This window comes from Bufo gargarizans, chromosome 3, assembly GCF_014858855.1.
Source record: "Bufo gargarizans isolate SCDJY-AF-19 chromosome 3, ASM1485885v1, whole genome shotgun sequence".
Lineage (NCBI taxonomy): Eukaryota > Metazoa > Chordata > Amphibia > Anura > Bufonidae > Bufo > Bufo gargarizans.
Genome location: NC_058082.1, coordinates 63901552 through 63919569, shown reverse-complemented (window position 1 = coordinate 63919569; position 18018 = coordinate 63901552). Strand labels below are relative to the sequence as shown.

Sequence of the window (18018 nt, the reverse complement as noted above, 5' to 3'; positions counted from 1 at the left end):
CTGCAAGAGGCATTTATCTTGTGTTGTGACTTGTGAGGTCACAGGTACCATGGTGACTTTTTTTTTTTTCTTGTGCTGTAAAATCGTGATGTGCTTTATACCTGTACTGTGACATTACTGTTTATATCATTTCTGTACTGTGACATCACAGGCAGGCCGGACGAGGAGCGCAGCGGTGGGGGAGGCCGTACATGAAGAGGCTTGGGCGACGGAAGCAGAGGTGAACGGAGGGTTAAGTGTGGGAGGGGGGGCGGGCCGGCTGAGAGGCGCGAGTTGCTAGGACAGCGGGGGGGCGCGGCCACTCCGGTGACGTCAGGAGGAGGCGGTGAGCAGGAGCATTGCGGCCAGGGAGAGAAACGGAGCAGCAGCAGCGTAATGGCGGCGCCGGCAGTTTTAATTGAGGAGATGTTGGAGCGGCTGCGGCGTGAGGCGGAGGTGCGGGGGCCTGGCTGGCTGCAGGAGCAGGTGGGTGCTTGTATGGTTGCTCCTGCTCCTGCGGTTACCCCCACGGTTCGGGCTACCCGGCCGCGGCGGAGCAAACCGCCGGCGCGCCTAAGTCCTGAATGCACCCCCCGGGCCCGGCGCCGAGTAGGGAGCCCCTCTGTGGACCCTCGGCGGCGGAGGGCGGCCGCACAGCCTTCAGCGAGCCGCTCTCGCCGCGGGAGGAATCCCGATACCCGGCGGGGCCCCGAGAGGAGCGGGACGCCCCTTCCCCCGCTCCCTGCAGCGGTGCAATTGGATGCTGGACCTGGATCGGTGGGCTGGCCCAGTCCTTCCTTGAGCGGGCGGTCCACTCAGCTTCTGGGCAATATCCCGGTCCCTCGGACTGCGCTGAGCGGAGGGGTGGATCAGCGCAGGTCCAGAGAAGAGCAGGACAGTGAGGAGGAAGGTCCCCTTGCCGTGGGGGGCGCCGAGGTCTCTTCCCGGTGTCCGTCCAGCGTGGTGCAGAGGGTCGTGCAGGTGGTCCGGGACGAAGAGCCGTCGACGTCCAGGAGCCGTGCCGGTGAAGTGTCCGTGCTGCGGGAGTCCGGATCTGCGGCAGCGGGAGTCACAGCGCCCGTGGTGCCTGGTGAGATTGCTGGGGGCTCCATGTTAGCGCAGGGTTGCCCGGGGGGGGGTGGGGGGGCCATGGGTGATTTAGGTAAGGGGTTGGGGCAGTTGTTGGGTGGTTTGGCAGGGTGGCTGGCGGGCATGGGGGCGGGCGGTGGGTCTCCTTTGCCGGGTTGGGGGGTGATGCCGGGGTCAGTTGTGGGGCTGCAAGGGGGGGGGGGCTGGGTCGGCGTCGGTTGAGACTCAGGCGGGAGGTGAGGGGTCAGTTGTGGGGCGGCAAGGGGGGGGGGGGGCTGGGTCGGCGTCGGTTGAGACTCAGGCGGGAAGTGAGGCGGAGGTGCAGAGGTTGGACGATAGGGCGCGGGGGGAGGTGTATGTGTGCTTTGAGGGCCCTTTGGGGGCTCATTTGAAGCAGGAGGTGAGGGAGAAGATATGGAAGGGGGAATATGTGGAGATATTCTCGCTGCTTCCATTGGAGCGTTTTAACCTGGATAGGGGGAAGAAGGACGAAGGAAAAAAGGAGGATGAGGACAAGCGGCGGCATCGATTGATTCCGCGGACGTTTGCTAATTGGCTACAGGCGTTTGCCATATTAGCAAGTGTCATTGGCGAGCGGTCTCCGGAGTGTTGTTCGGCGCTGTTTTGCTACCAGGATGCTATTGGGGAAGCGTACAGGGTTTATGGTGGCGTGGGCTGGCTCAGGTATGACGAGCAGTTCCGGCAGCGTAAGGCGGTGAGGCCAGATATCCGGTGGGATCACAAGGATATCGGATTGTGGTTGAGGGTGACGGCGCCGCCTAGGGCTGGGCAGTCCTTTCGGGGGGAATCCGGGGGGTCATCCCCGGGGGCCTTGGCAGCGGCGTCCGCAAAGGGGTTGTGTTTCCTTTTCAACGAAGGGAACTGCAGATTTGGTGCTAAGTGCAAATTTAAGCACGAGTGCACAGGGTGTGGGGGGGCCCCATGGAGCTAGCCGGTGCTTCAAAGGGGGTAGGCATAAAGGGGGGGACGGGGTTGGAAAAGGGTCGGACGCCGGTTCGGGTGGAAGAGATGCAGGAGTTTCTAGATAGGTATCCGGATCGGGTGGCGGCCGGGTTGTTGGGGGACGGGTTTAGGTTCGGTTTTCGGATTCCATCGGTTGTCACGGCGGGGCCTGTTGTTCTTCGGAACCTTAGGTCCGCGCTGGTTCATGCAGAGGTGGTGGCGGAGAAATTGAGGAAGGAGGTGGAGTTGGGACGGATGGCGGGTCCGTTCAAGGAACCGCCGATTTCAGGATTGATGGTGTCTCCCCTGGGGGTGGTGCCTAAGAAGGAGCCGGGCAAGTTTCGGCTCATTCATCACTTGTCTTACCCTAAAGGTGCGTCGGTCAATGATGGTATAGATCCTGAACTTTGTTCAGTGGCCTATACTTCCTTTGATGCGGCTGTTAGGTGGGTGAGGCGGTGGGGGCGGGGGACGTTGATGGCAAAGCTTGATGTGGAAGCGGCTTTTCGGTTGCTTCCGGTGCACGAAGGGAGCATGGGTTTGTTGGGTTGTTTTTGGGACGGGGAGTATTTTGTAGATCGGTGTTTGCCGATGGGGTGCTCTCTTTCGTGTGCGTATTTTGAGACCTTTAGTTCATTTTTGGAGTGGGTGGTGGTTGAGGTTTCGGGTTGCTCGTCTATTATTCATTACTTAGACGATTTTTTGTGTTTAGGGCCGGCAGGTTCGAGGGTTTGCTCGTTGTTGCTGCACACAGTGCAGTCGGTTTTTGCGCGCTTTGGCGTACCTTTGGCGCAGGAGAAGACGTTGGGTCCGGTGACGGAGTTGTGTTTTTTGGGGATTGTCATAGATACAGAGCGGATGGAGTGTAGGCTTCCGGAGGATAAGTTGGGGGATTTGCGCTTGGAGATTGATAGGGCCATTGGGGGTGAGAAGATCAGGTTGCGGGATTTGCAGTCCTTGTTGGGGAAGCTGAATTTCGCGTGTCGAATTATGCCGATGGGTAGAATCTTCTGTAGACGGTTGGCCGCGGCTACGGCAGGCGTGTCTGCGCCTTATCACTTTATTAGGTTGCGTAAGGAATTGAAAGGGGATTTGAGGGTGTGGGCGGAGTTTTTGGGGCAGTACAATGGCAAGTCGTTAGTGATGGAGGAGTTGTGCGACAGTGTGGATTTCGAGTTGTATACGGACGCGTCCGGTGGGGTGAGTTTTGGGGCTTATTGCCAGGGTCAATGGTGTGCAGGAGGGTGGCCGGATGTGTGGGTGAGTCGGGGATGGGTACGGAACATGGCGTTGTTAGAGCTGTTTCCTATTGTGGTGGCGGTTGTGTTGTGGGGCAGTAAATTTGAGAACAAGAAAGTGCGGTTTTATTGTGACAATTTGGGGGTGGTGCAGGCTATCAACAGTTTGTCTGCTTCTTCCCCACCGGTGGTCAGACTTTTGCAGTTTCTGGTGTTACAATGTTTGAGGCTTAATGTGTGGTTGGTGGCGGAGCATGTGGCGGGAGTGTCTAATGCTGTGGCGGATTCTCTTTCTCGTTCGCAGTGGGAGCGGTTCCGGCTTCTCGTGCCAGAAGCGGAGGCGGAGGGTATGGAGTGTCCGGCGTGGCTTTGGGGGATCTTGGAGGAGAAGTGATGGGTTTGTTGAGGGATTCGCTGAGTCCGGGTACTTGGAGAGAGTACGGTAAGGCGTGGGCGACCTGGGAGAGTTGGAATGGGGCGTGGGGGACTGGTGGGGGGGAGGGGGACGTTCGGTTGTTGTTGTTGCTGGGTCAGTTGAAGAGTGAGGGGTGGTCGGTATCGAAGGTGAATCATTTTATTGCAGGCCTGGCGTTTGGTTTGAAGTGGCGCGGGCTCCCGGATTTGACGAAGAGTTTTTTGGTGCGGCAGGTGTTGAAGGGATGGCGGAGGAGTGCGGGCAGGGTGTTGGATAGGAGGCGGCCAGTGTCGTTTGGGCTGTTGCTTCAGTTGGGTGATAAGTTGGGTGTAGTTTGCAGCTCGGCTTGGGAGTTGGGGCTGTTTAGGGCGGCGTTTGCTTTGGCGTTTTTTGGCGCCTTCCGCTTGGGTGAGTTGGTGAGTGGCAGTGTTCACAGAGCGGGTGGGCTTAGGAGTGGGGATGTTGAGTTGGCGGGGGATAGGGTGCTTGTCCGTATTCGGCGGTCGAAAACGGATCAGGAGGGCAGGGGGCAGCGTGTTACGTTGTTTTCGGTGCCGGGGTGTAGTATGTGCCCGGTTAGGTGTGCAGGTTTGTATGGCTCGGGGTTCCGCAGGGATGGGGTTCCGTTTCTTAGGCATGAGGATGGGTCCTTTTTGTCTAGGTTCCAATTTTTGGCGGTTTTTAAGAAATGTTTGCAGGGTTTGGGTGTGCCGGTTAGGGACTATTCGGGTCATTCTTTCAGAATTGGGGCGGCGACGGAGGCGGCCAGGGCAGGCGCCAGTGAGGAGGTTATTAAGAGGATAGGGCGGTGGGAGTCAGTGCGTTTTAAATCTTATGTAAGGCCTGCTTTGTTGTAGATGTGTGGCGATGGTCTGGTATGGTGTTAATTGTGTTCTTTTGTTGTTCACAGGTCTAAGGACGGCGGCTTTGGTGTGGATCTTGGGTCACTCGTATGTGTTTTGGGGTGCGATCAGAGCGGATGTCAGACCGAGCGGTCGTCAGTTGGGATTTAGTTCGGAGTTGGCTACGGTTCGGTGGTTGGGTGTGAGAGGTATGTTGTGGGGTGGAGTGCTGCGGGAGGTTCATCGTTTCGTGCGGCTGGATCGTCCTCCCGATGTGTTGGTTTTACATGTGGGAGGCAATGACTTGGGTAGGCGTCCTTTTAGGGAGTTGATTCGGGATGTAAAGTTTGACCTGCTGAGAATTTGGGCGTTGTTCCCCGGGCTGATCACGGTTTGGTCGGATATTGTTCCGCGTAAGGCTTGGAGGGGTGCGAGGTCTGTGGAGAGCCTTAATAAGGCGCGAGTTAAGGTGAATAGGGCAGTGGGACGATTTATGGCGAAGAATGGTGGTGTGGTGGTGCGGCATGAGGTGTTGGAAAAGGGCGTTGGGGAATTTTGGAGAGCGGATGGCGTGCATTTGAATGCGGTGGGGACGGATTTGTGGGCTCTGGGGCTCCAGAGTGGTGTGGAAGTGGCCTTAGGTATGTGGAGGGACGCGCAGGTTTGAGGGGGTCAAGCTGCGCGTTCTTGGAGGCGGGGGAGGTCCTTGAAGTGGAAGAATATGGTGGTACCTGAGGATGGGAGGGCCCCGCGGGAGGGGCTGGACTCTCATTGAGGAGCTAGGAGTACTAATTACGCGTCCATCAGTTGCTGCCTCCGAGCTGGGTTCAACGGCTGGGGGCAAGATGGAGACGCAGGTGTTCCGGTGTTTATGAGGTTATTGGGGCTTCTAGGACCTCCCTCGTCATTGGTTAATTTAAGTTATTATGTTATGTATTTATTTAATAAACGGCTGCTGTGGCCGATTAAATCCAAGCAGTGGTGTTGTGTGTTTATTTCTAGGGGTAAGGTAAGGGTAAGGTAGAAGGTGTTTGGTGTGACTGAGCGAGTGGCCAATGCCTTCTTCAAGGCAGGCCGGACGAGGAGCGCAGCGGTGGGGGAGGCCGTACATGAAGAGGCTTGGGCGACGGAAGCAGAGGTGAACGGAGGGTTAAGTGTGGGAGGGGGGGCGGGCCGGCTGAGAGGCGCGAGTTGCTAGGACAGCGGGGGGGCGCGGCCACTCCGGTGACGTCAGGAGGAGGCGGTGAGCAGGAGCATTGCGGCCAGGGAGAGAAACGCCCACCCTCCCGCCCTGGTGGTAAGTGGTAATCGAGGAAGTTTTTTGGGGGTTGTCAATTTTGTCATGGCAGTCGTGGAGGCGGGGGAGGTCCTTGAAGTGGAAGAATATGGTGGTACCTGAGGATGGGAGGGCCCCGCGGGAGGGGCTGGACTCTCATTGAGGAGCTAGGAGTACTAATTACGCGTCCATCAGTTGCTGCCTCCGAGCTGGGTTCAACGGCTGGGGGCAAGATGGAGACGCAGGTGTTCCGGTGTTTATGAGGTTATTGGGGCTTCTAGGACCTCCCTCGTCATTGGTTAATTTAAGTTATTATGTTATGTATTTATTTAATAAACGGCTGCTGTGGCCGATTAAATCCAAGCAGTGGTGTTGTGTGTTTATTTCTAGGGGTAAGGTAAGGGTAAGGTAGAAGGTGTTTGGTGTGACTGAGCGAGTGGCCAATGCCTTCTTCATGTTTGTATAATTCCTGTACTGTGACATCACTGTGTATAAACATAAGAGAAGCACAAGGGGGGTTCCATAGTGTAATACATAATATTAAAAAATTATATTGTGTGAATTAGGGTACTTTCACACTAGCGTTTTTCTTTTCCCGCACTGAGTTCCGTCCTAGGGGCTCAATACCAGAAAAGAACTAATCAGTTTTGTCCTAATGCATTCTGAATAGAGAGTAATCCGTTCAGGATGCATCAGGATGTCTTCAGTTCAAACACTCTTACGGTATTTGGCTGGAGAAAATACCGCAGAATGTGGCATTATATTCCATTGAAATGCATTAATGCCGGATCCGGCACCAAGTGTTCTGGCAAATTGGATCCGGTTTTCCGGTCTGCGCATTCACAGACCTTTAAAAATACAAAAACATAAATAAATACCGGATCCGTTTTTCCAGATGACACCGGAATGCATTTGTTAGACGGATCAGCATCCAGATCCGTCTACAAATGCTATCCGTTTGCAGTAGGATTTCCGGATCCAGTGACGGAACTGCCTGCCCGATCTTCACAACGCAAGTGTAGAAGTACCCTAAGGCTACTTTAACATCAGCATTTTTGCTGGATCCGTCATGGATCAGCAAAAACGCTTCCATATGATAATACAACCTCCTGCATCCGTTATGAACGGATCCGGTTGTATAATCTCTAAAATAGCTATGACTGATCCGGCACTAAAACCATTTTCTTGGCTCCTGCACCATTGACTTTGATTATATTTTATGCCGGATCCATCTTGGAGCTGCTTGCAGTGTTTTTCTGTCTGGTGTGGGAACGCAACCAAGTGGAACAGAATGCATTCTGGTGCACTCCGTTCTGTTCAGTTTTATCCTCATTGACAATGATTGGGGACAAAACTGAAGTGTTTTCCCCCGCTATTAAGATCCTATGATGGATCTCAATACCGGAAAGGAAAATGAAGATGTGAAAGTACCCTGAACATACTCACCGGTTTTAGTTGTGATTGGCAGAATAGATGGTTCCTTGTCTCTGGACAGCTGCTGCTCCTACCCATTCCAGTAATCGGTGGAGATTCAGTGGAAATGTGTACTGGGTACTGTCCACAAGGGGGACTGTGATATCAGATATATTTATTGGGAAAATATATTAAAAGGCCATATGACATGTTTTTCAAGGGCGATTCACCCTGTTTGCTGGCTTGTTTAGATTCAAAAAACATCATATAAATCTAGGGTTTAAACACAGGTAGAGGGAAGGAAGGAAAATCAGGATACAAGGTCAACTGGATACAAATACAAAAAAACGTATACAAACCACTGATAGGTAATCGTAAAGATTTTTTTTAAATAAATAATAGAAATGTGTTTGTGGAGCTAAATCTTACTAGTATAGTGGCCAGAAAAAAGATGGATAAATTGGTAACGCAGGTAAAAATTTACAACAGACAGTTGGTGATCAGTGTGTGAACAGGGCCATAAAACTGTTAAGAAAATGAGCTTGCAAAATAAAGGAATTACAGCTGGAGGGAACCAGTTTGCAATTGGTCAGTGTTAATGTCTTATTTGTTCTATGACCTTGTTTAGACCATTAGGTGTCAAAGTCAGAAATTTGTAAATGTTTCCTGATTCACCAACCTGTAAATTTTTACTATTTTCTGGGATTAGTTCTGTTGGAAAAAAAAGTTTTAAGTGATCTCTGTTGTGAAGAGTTGGGAATATGGGTTGTCTCGCAAAGCATATTCTACATTTTTCAAAGCAGCACCTGGATCTGAATACTTTTATAATTGCATGTACCGGTAATTCAAATTTTAGATATTACATAGCAATATTAGAATGTACCTGTATAGCGCCACCTGCTGTTGGTTCTTTTCCTTATTATTTTTTTTGTTTATCTCACTGAGGTGGTTGTATGAGCTCAGTATAAATCTTAAATTGTCACCAGCCTTATGGTCTGTTAGAAGCTGTAGCAGTTACAGAGAGAGAGAGCTGCAGCAGAAAGGACATGCCCCCCTAGCTGTGAGGCTGAAGATAGTCTAGCAGAACAATTAGAGCAGGGCTGGTTCTAGCTTTGCTAGAAAGGTAATGCCATGTCCTATATGATTTTACATTTTTTACATCGATCATGACATAACCGCACCACATAGATTGTATGGTTCGTCCTATGTACTGATATGCACATAGACATTGTAGCAAATTATATAAGTAGATGCAGAGTTTATATACACTCACCTAAAGAATTATTAGGAACACCTGTTCTATTTCTCATTAATGCGATTATCTAGTCAACCAATCACATGGCAGTTGCTTCAATGCATGTAGGGTTGTGGTCCTGGTCAAGACAATCTCCTGAACTCCAAACTGAATGTCAGAATGGGAAAGAAAGGTGCTTTAAGCAATTTTGAGCGTGGCATGGTTGTTGGTGCCAGACGGGCTGGTCTGAGTATTTCACAATCTGCTCAGTTACTGGGATTTTCACGCACAACCATTTCTAGGGTTTACAAATGGTGTGAAAAGGGAAAAACATCCAGTATGCGGCAGTCCTGTGGGCGAAAATGCCTTGTTGATGCGAGAGGTCAGAGGAGAATGGGCCGACTGATTCAAGCTGATAGAAGAGCAACGTTGACTGAAATAACCACTCGTTACAACCGAGGTATGCAGCAAAGCATTTGTGAAGCCACAACACGCACAACCTTGAGGCGGATGGGCTACAACAGCAGAAGACCCCACCGGGTACCACTCATCTCCACTACAAATAGGAAAAAGAGGCTACAATTTGCACGAGCTCACCAAAATTGGACTGTTGAAGACTGGAAAAATGTTGCCTGGTCTGATGAGTCGATTTCTGTTGAGACATTCAAATGGTAGAGTCGTAATTTGGTGTAAACAGAATGAGAACATGTATCCATCATGCCTTGTTACCACTGTGCAGGCTGGTGGTGGTGGTGTAATGGTGTGGGGGATGTTTTCTGGGCACACTTTAGGCCCCTTAGTGCCAATTGGCCATCGTTTAAATGCCACGGGCTATCTGAGCATTGTTTCTGACCATGTCCATCCCTTCATGACCACCATGTACCCATCCTCTGATGGCTACTTCCAGCAGGATAATGCACCATGTCACAAAACTCGAATTATTTCAAATTGGTTTCTTGAACATGACAATGAGTTCACTGTACTAAAATGGCCCCCACAGTCACCAGATCTCAACCCAATAGAGAATCTTTGGGATGTGGTGGAACGGGAGCTTCGTGCCCTGGATGTGCATCCCTCAAATCTCCATCAACTGCAAGATGCTATCCTATCAATATGGGCCAACATTTCTAAAGAATGCTATCAGCACCTTGTTGGATCAATGCCACGTAGAATTAAGGCAGTTCTGAAGGCAAAAGGGGGTCCAACACCGTATTAGTATGGTGTTCCTAATAATTCTTTAGGTGAGTGTATTTTCTCCTGTTACAGTAGAGGTGATATTTTTGTGTCACGTTGGATGACTGAACAGCACATACAAACTGTGCTATTACATTTCAAAAGAGCCAATTCAATAGTCATATTTGAAATGTTAGATGGAACAGGTTTCAGTAGATTTTCAAGCGTGCAACCTCTTTAGAAAGTGACACCAGGGCCAGTAGGGACAGGGCCGGCGCAACCTTATAGGCGAATTAGACAGGGCGCCGGCCTGCTGGGGGCACCCTGGTGGCTCCCCCTGACTGGGGCTCTTGAGCCGCCCCCAGCGCCGTTACAGGGAGGCCATGTAGCGCCCATGGCTTTACATTTTTTTTTTTTTCTGTGGATGCAGGCATATTTTTTTAATGAAGTGATTTAGAACTTTTCTAATAAATGACATTGTATGAAAGTACAGTGACTCTTTAGGCTCTGTAATCAATTCAGACGACTCTCTTAGATAGTAAGTAACTGGATGGAATTTTCTGTAAATATAATGCAATGATAAGTGTGAGGTTAATAAGTTTATGCTGGAGAAGATTGGATGCCCTGGAGGGTTAATTAGCATTTTATGGATTTTGGGTAAATAATAGAAAAATACCAGTTATGGGTTATGTACAGTTAAAAAGTAATTCTTCATCTTATTAAGAATACCAGCGGAATTAGCAGACAAAATGCATTGTTTGTATTCATGTAACATAGACATGCTAGGGTCCTCAGTGTGGGGGAGCTACAACTCTGTGTCAGAGAGAATCTGGAATGATTCCTCAAGACAGGCTCCTCTATTTAAGAGTACTGTACCCCCCTTGTCGAATTACTATGGGTCCATTCACACGTCAGTATTTTTCTATATCCTGAATTTTGGTCCGTTTTTTGCGGATCCATTGTTCCTGAAAATGTTTCCGTATGTCATCCGTTTTTTTCAGATCCATTGCCTTTGTATTATACCAGGAACCGATAGGACAAGTTTTATATTTTATCAGACATGCGGAACGGAACAACGGAAACTGACAGCACACATTTCAGGACCCATTGAAAATGAATGGGTACGCAACTGGTCCGCATCTGTACCGCAAAAAACGGAACGGATCCGGAAAGAAACAACGGACGTGTGAATGGACCCTAAATCTGGGTTGGCACACAAAGAATGCAGAGGTGCCCTCTCACCATTGGTAAAGTTGTCAGTATTATTGGACAAAAGGCAGGTTTGATCTAGGGACCTAAAATCACTGAAAACCATTTTATGAAGCGTTTCAATAAAATTGCCCTTGTGGTATGTAGGATAAAATGAGGAGGGAGGATGACCAGATTCAGTAGTGTTAGGCTACTTTTACACTAGCGTTAATATTTTCCGGTATTGAGATCCGTCATAGGGTCTCCATACCGGAAAAAAAGCTTTTGTTTTATCCCCATTGTCAATGGGGACACAACGTAACTGAACAGAAAGGAGTGCACCAAAATGCATTCCGTTCTGTTCTCATGCCGGAGAGCACACCGCACTATGCTGCAGTTTTCTTTCCGTCATGAGATTCAGAGCAAAACGGGGACGGATCAGTTTTTTCTGACACAATAGAAAAGGGATCCGTCCCCCATTGACTTTCAATGGAGTTCATGACGGATCCGTCTTGGTAATGTTAAAGATAATACAACCGGATCCGTTCATAACAGATGCAGACGGTTGTATTATCAGTAACGGAAGCGTTTTTGCTGAATCCTGTCGGATCCAGTAAAAACGCTAGTGTGAAAGTAGCCTTAGGGTCCATTCACACGTCCGCAAAATGCGGATCAGCAAAACACGGACACCGGCCATGTGTGTTCCGCATTTTGCGGACCGCACATGGCCGGCACTATAATGGAAATGGAATTCAGAATGCTATTATTTTCCCTTATAACCATGTTATAAGGGAAAATAATACAGATCGGGTCCCCATCCCGATCGTCTCGTAGCAACCGTGCGTGAAAATCGCACCGCATCCGCACTTGCTTGCGGATGCTTGCGATTTTCACACAACCCCCATCATTTCTATGTGGCCTGCGTTACGTGAAAAACGCACAAAATAGAGCATGCTGCGATTTTCACGCAACGCACAAGTGATGCGTGAAAATCACCGCTCATGTGAACAGCCCCATAGAAATTAATGGGTCGCGATTCAGTGCGGGTGCAATGCGTTCAACTCGCACATCGCATCCGCGCGGAATACTCCCCCGTGTGAAAGGGGCCTTAGTGTGGGATAAATGACTCCTACTATCAATCCTATTTTTCAGTATGAAGTTTCTAGTGAGAGTTATTTTGCATTATAAACTCTTCCAGATCTTAAAAAAAAAAAAAAAAAAGGAATGTATTTGGTGATGAACTGGACAAAAGGATGTCGTTTTATAAGTAGGGATACTTCACTGTTTATATAATTCCTGTACTGTGACATCACTGTTTATATAATTCCTGTACTGTGACATCACTGTTTATGTAATTCCTGTACTGTGACATCACTGTTTACACTGTATATAATTCCTGTACTGTGACATCACTGTTTATGTAATTCCTGTACTGTGACATCACTGTTTACACTGTATATACAGTAATTCCTGTACTGTGACATCACTGTTTACACTGTATATACAGTAATTCTTGTACTGTGACATCACTGTGTATGTAATTACTGTACTGTGACATCACTGTGTATGTAATTCCTGTACTGTGACATCACTGTTTACACTGTATATACAGTAATTCTTGTACTGTGACATCACTGAATGTGTTATTCCTGTGTCTTAGGATCTCCAAAATAATTCGGTTTTCCCTCTCTGAACTTGCTGATGAAGGCAGTTATTTGTTATGTCCCTGTAGTACACGAGCAGGTATTTTACACGCATCCTATTATAGTTTATCATGTAAGCAGGATTAGCAAAAAGTACATAAGAAAGTGTAACTTTCTTTTTGGTAAAGTATGTTGCGCCTTCTGTATAGGGAATTTATTAGATAACTATTATGTAGTTCTGTTAAGTTAAAATGAAAAGTAAAATTAAGCTTTACTACAGAAGGGTTTTTCCAGGACCATGTTTATTCTATACGGGTCAGACCCCCAGGACCCCTGACTATTGGCAGATTAAAGGGACTGTCTGTTTTATCACAATTGCAGCCCATAAGGACATTTTTTATAACATAATAAAATAATATATACTCACCCATATCAGCCCTGCCACCGCTCTGATCCTCCCTGTGATGTCATTCTCTTGGCTGCAACAGTGATGTGCCCATATACTCCACACACCCCTGCTGCCACTGACCTCAGTGCTATATGGCACATGGGTGAGATGGGGAAACAGCTCTCATTGCTTGAATACTGTTTTGTGTGTGGATTAAGTTAAATGTTCTGGACTGACGTTCTGCTGTTTGGCCACAAGATGCTGCTGTTCCCTAGGCACAGCTGACTGACTGCATATACATTTCCATATTCATGAGAGGTGTGGTTTTGAGTGCATAGAGAAGGAGAGCGGCGGCCTTCTTAGGAGCGAGCTGAGAGCTGAGGAACTGTAGGTGAGCAGAGAAGCTAATGGATCCAGGAGAAAGAGGACACCCTCAATGACCACAGCTGCGGCTGAGTAAAGCTGATCGTTGCACAAGATTCAGATCCTGTCCAGGGAAAGGAGAACAGTTTCCAGGAAGGCTGACCAGAGCTAAGGAACAAGCTGCATACCCTGTGGGACCTCATGTTTGCTGGAGAGACTGGTTGTTCGGTTCAGAGACATCAGTGGATAAAAAGCAGACCCGGGTCGGTAAGATCGTGCACGCATCTCACTGTAGTTTCGCGCCTAGAGACTTAGACCAGGCCTATAGTTAGCTAGTTAGGGTCTCTGCTTTGTGTCAGGCCTAAAATGTTGCTACTGTACTATAAGGACTTAATTACTAAAAGGGATATTGCACATTTGAGAGCTGACAGATACCCCCACGAACTCTATCCAGTTGAGCGTTTTCCTCAGGAGTAATAATTAGTCACGTGCTACCGGACTAGTTATGGGAGGGGGAATAATATAGAGCACGGTAAGATTGTGAACTGCTGTGTTGCACCGCAGGCAAGCCAGTACTAAGCACCCAACCAATTGTTCGTGTTTGTTTCAGGGTAATAATAGGTATGGCGAGGCAGTTTTAGTTTTGCCCGCTAGTAAGTAAATTACTGCAAAATTTCCGCTAGCATCCATTAGGGGGCGCCGTGCTGTGCAACACAGAGGTCTCAGCCTTTGGGCTGGGTGTATGTACACTTATTTTATGTTCTCAGAATTTGTGTTTTTGTGTTTATTATCACGTGTTAGTCATAATAATTGTTTTTGCAAAAGCTGGTGTCAGATTTGCTTTCTCGTTCGTGACTTTACTGTATCCTGGGGAGCCCACCCCGGTACACTGCTTACACAAGACCGCTCAGACTGGCAGGGAGTAGCAGCACTGAAAGTGGCGGGAGGTGAAATAGGTGAGAATACATTCCTTTATCATTATATCAGAGTTGCTGACTTTGGAGAGATTTATTTATGTCAGTCAGCCCTCTTTAAAGGGGTTGTCTCACTTCAGCAAATGACATTTATCATGTAGATACATTAGAACAAGGCATTTACTAATGTATTGTGATTGTCCATATTGCCTCCTTTGCTGGGAAAAAGCGTGGGCCTCTCTGGTGACCAGGGCCGTAAAGTGTGCATAGACGGGAGCTTTTTCCTATAGTGTGCAAGCACGACCACCTCTACTGGATTGCAGGGTGGTCATAACAACTGGATATGAGCAGTGTATAATCCATTGGAAAAATGAATCCAGCTAGCAAAGCAAGAAATATGGACAATCACAATACAGCCGGGTCTTTGCTGTGTTTCTGTTGGATCAACCCCATATGTGGCACTATCAAGTACCTTTTGCGCTGTGGCATTAGAAGAATTTTGGTTTCTCTGACTTTTAGTCTAACCAGACTGGCTGTTACTCTATAAATTCCTCTAGCGCCGTTCTATGGAAACAGTAGGTTTAAAGAGCACACCAAATGCTTCAAATAACTTCTTTACTAACTTCAACTTTTCTTCATATAACACTGCTGCCTCCGCAGCAGAAAGTCCATGTACAAAACACGTGTTGAAAAGATATCACAAAATGGCAGTATGCAGTTAGCAGTAACTATTTGCAGATTGGTTATGATCTGGTATGGTTGTATGCTATTTGGATTGCATTATGTTTGTATGGTATTTGTAGTAGTTCACAGTTTGCAACTGTAGCTTGCAATTTGCAATTTGTATCTGTACTTTGCAATTGTATTTGGATTGTGAACTTTTTGGTTTGCAATTGTATTTGCTATTGGTGGAACTGTAAGTAAACACATATATATCTAGTTCAGTATGCAGTTCTAATCACAATACTAACAATATGAACATTATATAACTGTTCTAAATACCTATTTTGGCCTCTTGTTCCCATAAAACTTGACTCTGACTGAAACTGTGTGTCTGTTCAGCTCCTGTCTCTGGTGAGTAATTATTGCAGCAGCTCCTGCTAGGAAATTCCCAAACAGGCTGTGTGTGAGGCTGGCTGTGATTGGTGAAAACTCTTGCTGTGTGAGAAGCTGGCTGTGATTGGTCTAGACCAGTGGTGGGCAAACTTATTAGTAAAATGAGCCAAATATCGACAAAACAGCGATTTTTTTTTTTTTTTTTTTGAGAGCCCAATTTTTTAAACTTCAAATATATAGGAAGGTACATTGGCTTTTACTTTATAAGGGTATTCCTAACCATCTGAACATACCTTTCTCAATCCTCGACACTACATCTTCTTTCACTCCACAACGTTTCACCCTATAAGACGCACATAGGTTTTAGAGGAGGACAATATGGAAAAAAAAATATTTTTCATTACACCTCAGGTCAGACCACTAATCAGAACCCCAATGTTAATAAGACCTCCCTGAGATCAGACGTCAGCTCAGACCCCAAAGTAAATGACCCCCTCAATCAGACCTCAGATAAGAGCTCCATGCCTCTCATCATCCCCATTATCATCCATGATGCCTCTGATATCCCCCATTATGATTATCATCACCCCATTGCCTCAGATCAGCCCCAAGTTCCATAAAATAAAAAAACACTTACCTCTCCGGCTCCTGGATGCCGCTGCTCCTCACCACCCGCGCTCTGTGTTCCTCCTGCTGTTGGCTGTGCTGTGAACTGGCGTGCACAGCGTGACGTCACAGAGCGCCTCACACTGTGCGCAGCCCTGCACAGCTTACAACCGAGGACCAGGAAGCGGTGAGTACAGAGCCTTCACCGCTTCCTGGTCTTCACCCTCCTGCCTATTTTTGCTACGGGCAACGAAAATGCTATCGCACTGTACATGTGAGCCCGCACCAGGAAGAGCCAATATCAGGGGGCTAAAGAGCCGCATGTGGCTCTAGAGCCGCAGTTTGCTGACCACTGGTCTACACTTCTGCCCAGTAACAGATTGACACTATGCATTCTGTTGTTTCTGCTGTGTCACTGAGCTTACCTTACATTACAAAATGAATCTTAAAGGCATATTATCTTTTTCTGCTTCTGTTATATGACATCCAAAACATGATTACACAGTAAATAACGCTGCTTTTGTCTTTAAAACATAAACATAGGAACCGTATTAAGGTTATTAGCAGGTTTAGCTGTATACACATATAAGCTATACTAGCAACCTAGGACAGGTCCTAGCTGGCCAGCTACACCATATATGCCACGATCAACGCTGACCGCAGCATATAAGAGGATTGCAGGGGGAGGGGGCTCCCTCTACCTCTCCATTGGCCCTCCGCACTGCTGTTACACAGGACTGATGGCTGCCATGGCAACCCAAGGCCTCAAGGTCTGCCATGTACGGAAGCCTGTGAGACCCAGCCCCCAAGCAGGGCCTCACTTGCACACGGTCAGTGTGAAACTGACAGGTTTCAATGTAGTACAATACAGCATGTATTGTACTATATTGAATCAGGGATCAGACCCTGAAAATGTTGAAATCTCTGTACTTGGAAAAAATAAAAAGTGGAAAAAAAGTAAGAAAAAAACAGTATTTTATAAAAAAAAGTTACAGTAAAAAAAAGTTTCCCTTTTCAATATGATCAAAGAAATTGCAGATTACTAGCGTTTTGCAGATCAGAAAATGGAGACACTAAAACATTATTTTTTTTGCAAAAATGCTTTTTATTGTGTAGAACTGATATATAAATAAATAAAAAATAGGCATATTGGGTATCGCTGCATTCATAATGACCAGCTCTATAAAAATATGACATGATCTACCCCCTCAGGTGAATGTCATAATAAAAACTAAAAATGGTGCCAGAACAGCCATTTTTTAGATTCTATCTCTCACAGTTGAAGTGTACCTACGATAATATTTACAGACCTCTCCATTCTTTGTAGGTGGGAAAACTTGCAAAATCGCTAGTGTATCAAATACTTATTTTCCTCACTGTATGTACCCCAAAATAGTACCACTTATCCCATAGTTTCCAAAATGAGGTAACTTTTTGGGAGTTTCTACTGTAGGGGTGTATCAGGGGGTCTTCAAATGCGACATGGCATTTTATCCCAGAGAAATATGCCCCTCAAAATCCATATATTGCTCCTTACCTTCTGCGCCCTGCCGTGTGCCCATTCAGCAGTTTACAACCACATATGGGGTGTTTCTGTAAACTGCAGACTCAGGGTAATAAATATTGTTTTGCTGTTAACCCTTGCTGCCTTACAGGAAAAAATGGATTGAAATGGAAAATCTGCAAAAAGAAATTCTGAAATTTCTCCTCTATTCCTAAAGGGTTAACAACGTTTGTAAAATCATATTTGAATAACTTATAAATTTATGTTTGGTTTCTATTATGTAAGTCCCTTAAAGTGACATAATTGAATTGGTCCTTTTAGAAAGCGGGTTTTGGAAATTTTCTTAAAAATGTAAAAAATTGCATCTAAAATGGTACTCCATCTAACATTAAAAAAAATATTAAAATAACATTTACAAAATGATGCCAACATAAAGTAAACATATGGGAAATGTCAAGTAATAACTATTTTAAGAGGTATCACTGTCTTAGAAGCAGAGAAACTGAAATTTTTGCTTTACCTCTCCAAAAAATGGAATAAAAATTTATCAAAAAGTCATACACTCTCCAAAAAAGTATTAATAAAAACTACAGATCCTCACACAAATATTGAGCATTCACAAAGCCCCATAAACAAAAGTTATGGGGGTCAGAATATGGCAATCAAAAGAAAAAAATGTTTTTTTTTTTTTTTTTTAAGCAAATTTTAACACAAGAAAAACTATATAAATGTGG

General features: G+C 46.8%; 1 protein-coding gene across 2 annotated transcripts in view; it reads left to right on the top strand.

Moving 5' to 3' along the window:
• SLC11A2 (solute carrier family 11 member 2) overlaps window positions 1-18018 on the top strand; it is a 172613-nt gene that overhangs the window by 64181 nt on the left and 90414 nt on the right. The gene's annotated exons all lie outside the window — the stretch shown is intronic.